Source organism: Cetorhinus maximus, chromosome 21 (assembly GCF_964194155.1).
Source record: "Cetorhinus maximus chromosome 21, sCetMax3.hap1.1, whole genome shotgun sequence".
Classification (NCBI taxonomy): domain Eukaryota; kingdom Metazoa; phylum Chordata; class Chondrichthyes; order Lamniformes; family Cetorhinidae; genus Cetorhinus; species Cetorhinus maximus.
In genome coordinates, this window is record NC_135899.1 from 82857187 (window position 1) to 82863186 (window position 6000).

Here is a 6000-nt window from a genome sequence, read left to right on the forward strand (position 1 = left end):
TGTATGTATATTGCTTCTGTATTGGACATCGTCTGTCGTGTCTGTAGAGGCTGATTCGTCAGTGGCAGTGCCTTCCACAGCTGGCACAGATGAATAGCGTTGACCTGAGGTCAACTGTTTTTTTTCCCTTCCGGTGGGCTCTCTTTTCCACCACCTGGTCATTTCTTTTGTCCTCTGCTTTTTCCACACCCGCCTGACTGCCCGTCTCCAGGCACTCCGATCAGCAGCAAGATCTTCCCAGTCAACCTGAGGTCTTACTAGCAGACATCCTTGTATCACAGATGTGAGTGACCTGTTGGCCTTCTGCTGATAGCAAGCTCGTCGTAGAGCATGTCTTTGGGGATACGCCCATCTTCCATTCAGCTCACCTGACTCAAGAAGGCAAACATGCGGGAGATCCCTGCACGCTGGTGGTGCTTCCATACTTGGCAGGAGATGCCCAATATTTGTCTGAGGCAGCTGAGAAGGAAACTGTTCAACCACTTTTCCTAGTTTGTGTAAGTTGTCCCTGCCTCACTTCTATAAAGGAGGCTGCTGAGAACACAAGCCTGGGACACGTGGAGCTTTGTATTTTTAGTTAGTTTGCTGTTGGTCCACACTCAACGTCTTAACTTTGACATGGCAGCTGCAGCATTGGTGACCCTGGTGCCGGTTGCTGGTAATTGTTGATCCAAGGTATGTGAAGCTGTCAACGACCTCCCGAGGGAGGCTATCAGTGTTAATGGAAGGTGGGAAGGTGAAGTGTCTATGTCCTGGCCCATAACTTTGGTCATCCTGGTGCTGATTATCAGCCCAAACTCCTTGCAAGCCCGGGGGAACTGATTTACTATCTGTTGCAAGTGTGGAACACCAGTATGACGTCATCAGGAAACAGCAACTCATGGACTAGGACATTATACTGTCATCAGCTCTGGCATGCAGGTAAGATACCCTCATTTGAGTTTCAGAAAGTGTACAATAACAGCCAGAGTTGGTGCCAGGACGCAGCCCTGCTTTACCCCACTGCTGATCCTGAGAGCATCCAATGGTGCCCATTGTAACTGACCAAACTGTGCATGCCCATGTTGAAAGAAGAAATGCCCAGTTCTAGTCACCAAGAAACAAGAGAGACATTTGATTGTCGGAACCGGCACAGGGGAAAGTAACAAGAAAGATTAATAGACTTCAAACTGAAAAGGTTGTGACCGAGAGATGGTCTTCCAGAGGTATCTGAGGTTATTAATGGCATAGAAAACATTAACCTGGAATATTACTTTAACTGAGGTGTCGAACAAGGAGACTCAGGATCAACTTCAAATTTGTCCATAAGGGTATTCAACATGTGGAAAAATCTTCCAGATGAAGTGGAGGGGTTAACAGCCCTAGAATCGTTGAAGAAACAGGTCGATGTTACAATGGGGGAATGTTAACATCTGTCTGGACTGGTGAATCGAGATGGAATTCCTCACTCATAACTGTCTTTGACCTTGTGAATCAGAACTTTAATCAGATTGCCACTGCTCTCAGTTGATGCTTCATTTTCATTTCAATGGTATGGTCACAAGGCCGGTGTTCTGTCATCGCTGTGTGAAAGCAGATGGTCAATCAGCAAAGATCTTTTATAATCAACTACTAAGTTTGCTGCTGTTACACCCAATTCCATCTGCCACTGAAATCTTGACCTAACATGAATCCTCTTTGTTGGCTGTTGTGTCCAGAGGGTCTTTGCTTTGCATATAAAGCCTGAGAAACATTAGTTCAGCATCAACGATTAGCAATGCTATTTAGCTAATATTAGGACCACAGGCCTTGAGAGATCACATTTTCCAAGCAGCCCCTTTGGCAACATCCCTGCTGTATCAAGACTGAACCTACAACCAGATGTAAAATTATATCATCTGTGCCATTCCCACAGTCACAATCCCATTAGGCAAAATATTCAAGGTAACTATCATGTACAGCCTTAGGGCCCAATGACAATACTGGAGGAAATCTGGATTAAATTTTAATTAAGTGACAAATATTCAAATCTTGCTCATGGTTAAACAAGCAGAATAATGTGTTCTCAGTGACCCTTAACTCAGAGGCTGCTTGTCTCTTTAGCTTAAACTTCAGATCTGTTCATGTCAAAGATGGTAGATTCAAAATATGTTAGCTCACTTTTATTCATTTTCACATGTTCTAGTGTGAACAACTTACCTGCACTACAACATTTTATGCCTGCAAAAATGCCGAGATTTGAGCCTCATTTCATCGGGTCTTAGCGCCCCAGTAGGAATCTGCACTCGAAGGGAGTGTATGTTGGACAGCCAGTGCAACAATGTTGTAACCTGATCTGTGAACCAAACTCCATCTGAGCCCAGGGACTCCCTATTAGGTCAGTAAATTTTCCTTTTGCAGATTGAGATGCGTCAAGGGATGAGAATGTATGACTGGGGGGAAAACCAGGAATATTGCTCTTTGGCCATTCATACCGTATGATGTTATCCTCTCGTATGGTCAATGTCAATCAGCTCCACACAAAACATGCTCGTGGCAGCCATGTTGGATTTTATGCCTAGACACGTACTTTAAAATGATTTTACCCATCTGATTTTTAAGCCACTTCACATTATTTTCAAATTCTTCTCATTTGTGTTTTAACCTTCTTTCTCCCTACCTATTCCAGTCCATTTTACTCCCTCCCCCTCTCCTCCTCACCCCTCCCCTCTCGCCGCCCATTCTCACTCTCCCCCTTTCCCTTCCTCTCCCAGTCCACTTCCCTTTCCCTCCTCCTCTTTCTCCCCTATTCCTCCCTTCTCCTTCTCCTCCTCTCCCTCCCCTTCCCCTCTGCTCCCTTCTCCCTCCACTTCTCCTCCTACCCCCCTGCCCATTCCCACCTCCTCTCCCTCCCCTAATATCCCCTCCCCACTTCCAGCCCTGCAACCCCCACCCATATCCCAACTGTCCTCCTGGCTGCTTGCGTTCCAGCTCCTGAGGTTGGCCTCCAACCCCCAACATTCTAAGTAAAGCAGAAAATATAAAGGAAGCAGGAAGGGTGATGCCATTCGGAGAGTTGACCCGTTGTTTAATTCTGGATAGTGTTGATTTTAAGATTGCGTAACTGGTGAGCCCAACCAAAACAAGCCAGGAGACGTACGCCCTGTATTCAAGATGGAAGATTGATGGAATATCTCTGTAGGAATTTCCCTTGCAAACAAACCACACAGCTGCAGGCTTAATGGTGCCCCTGGGTGTGTCTAATAGCTGGAATTAAATGTTCCCAGTTAACAATAATATTAGAATTGGGAGATGTTATTTGAGGCTGACAGCTGTTAATTAAGTACATGGATATTCAACATGGTCAAAGCCATGGAATTTTTGTGATGCTAATATTATTGAGAAGTGAAGAACACAAAACCCGGATGATATTTTTCAACAGTTCTGTAGCTGTTTTAATAGGCTTGTCAGAAATGTCCAAATTTTAAAGCGTTATTGAAAAATTGAGTACTTTCACGTCACACCGATGCAACAAACTGCAGAGCGGATGATTGGCATTCAGCTTAACATGATGGAACACCATCTAAAGCTGCTACGGCCTGACTAGCTGTTTCACCAGCGTAGGACGAGGCATCAGCAGAAATAAACTACTACAAATTCTTTTTTTACTCATTCATGGGGTGTGGGCATCACTGTTAAGGCCAGCACTTATTGCCCATCCCTAATTGTCCTTGAGAAGGTGGTGGTGAGCCGCTGCAGCCCATGTGGTGTAGGAACACCCACAGTGCTGTTTGGGAGGGAGTTCCAGGGTTTTGGCCCAATGACAAGTCAGGATGTTGTGTTACCTGGAGGGGAACTTGCAGGTAACATTTGCAGGTTAAAGGGGAAAGGATGATAAAGTTGTGAGAGAACATATAGGGAAGCTAAAACCAGATTAGCAAAACAATGATCACACTATAAGTGTGGTGAAGTGAGGTACCCTGTCCCTTTAAGAAAATGCAAGTGTACTGATCATGTGTCAGCACTGACAAATCACTGTACAGTGCTGGGAACTGTAAGTCTAGTTCTGGAGGTTTCTGAGTGAGCACGTATGATCTGGTGCTCTGTCCTATGTCTCAATAAACCATCACCATTTATTCTTACATCAGTCTCTCACCGCTATTGATTGCAAGCAGCAATTGATGAGACCATAGGAAGGTATGCAGTTAGAGTTCGGTTGGCCAATGAATTCATTTACCCAAGACATAAAAGTGGCGACGCGGATAAAAACATTGCAAGACCCCTGAGTGTGAGTCCACAAGGTAGGTGAACAAAGCATTGGAAAGAGCATCTGTACTTATCCTGTAAAATAGGAAAATGTAAAGGGAATGGAAAAGCTATTAAAGGACTTTCGTGCGCTACAAAATTCAATCAGCTCCCAATTTGTGCCACGAAGAAGAAAACGAAGAAGAAAACGAAGAGCTAAGCCTGTCTCTGGCTGAGTTAGGCAACGAATTAGCTAAGAAGGGGCAATGGTATGCAATTCTCCAGGAAACTATTAATGAGAATAAGGAAGAACTGGAAAAGCTGAAGCAGCCGCTGCGTAAAAAGCTCTGAAGTTTTAAAGCTAGACAGCCCTGAATTCTCGGAAGAACTGTCGGAAAACCCAACTGCTGAGTTCATTCGTGTTCAGCTCGAGCCTGAGTCTAGTCCAGCCAACAGCGAAATTAAAGAGAAGACAGAGATAGGGGTCGGTGCTCCCAAGGAAAAGACACACAGGAAGAAAAAGAGAAATCCTTGACGGTCCTTGAAAAGAAAAACAACTTTTTTTTTCCCTTTTCCTCTTTCTCCTCACACCTCATGTGGCTCATCGCTGTATTGCTTTGTGCTTGTTTCCCTTTTTGTTTCAGCTTGGAGGGGAGGGGCAGCAGGAGTGAACGTGGCTGCACCCGGACAATAGTGAAATCATCCACTGAGGGACATATTGGGCAAATGCCCCTGAAAAGGAGGTCTCGAAAACACCAGCTGAGGTTGTTCGGCTCCGACGCTCAACCCATCAAAGAAGGGCATCCGGAGAGACTTGACCTGTAAATAGTTATTGTGTAAATAGTTAATGTGTTTTAAGCTTGTTAGCTGTACTTTTAAGTAAAGGGGGAGGGATGTAGTAAAGTCCCTTCAAGAGAACGCAAGTGTACTGGTCATGTGACTACACTGATGAATCACTGTACAGCGCGGGCAGCTGGGAACTGTATGTCTGGTTCTGGAGGTTTCTGAGTGAGCATGTCTGATCTGGTGCTCTGCCCTATGTCTCAATAAACCATCACTGTTTATTCTTACATCAGTCTCTCCTCATTATTGATTGCAAGCAGCGAAATTGAGGAGATCATAGGAAGGCGTGCAGTTAGAGATTGGTTGGCCAATGAACTCATTTACCCAAGACATAAAAATAAGCATTTTAATTTGCTTTGTTCCATGGTTCCAGATACAATCCCATAGAATGTGCATTACAGGAACAGGCCATTTGGCCCAACTGGTCCATGCTGGTGCTATTGAGTTTACAGTGTACATACCTCTTATCACCACTCTTTATCAAACCCTATCAACATATCCTTCTATTCCTTAGCCCTTATGGCTTTCCCTTAAATGCATCTATGCTATTCACCTCATCACCCTTATGGCAGCCCATTTGACGCTCAGCTTGCCTCGGTACAAACAAGCAACAATTTAGGATATTAGTTTTTACTGATGATGTGATCTCACAAGTCAATGTCTGATAGCTTGCAAGGGAACATTGGACAAGCGATACAGTCACACATGAATTAATTGCTCACAAGATTATTACCAGACCATAACAACTCCATCTGTCCTAGTTGCTTTCATCCGCAGATTATGGACCAATATTCAACAGCCCTTTAATAATTACGAACTGTGATTGAAAACACTGTATAAATCAAGAGCTCCTCGGGTCAGATTTGCAGCTCTCAAACTGGAAAGGTTGGAAAACGGCATTTAAAATCGATGAAAAATATTAAGGTGAAAACTTGTGAGAAATCGTTGGCTTCA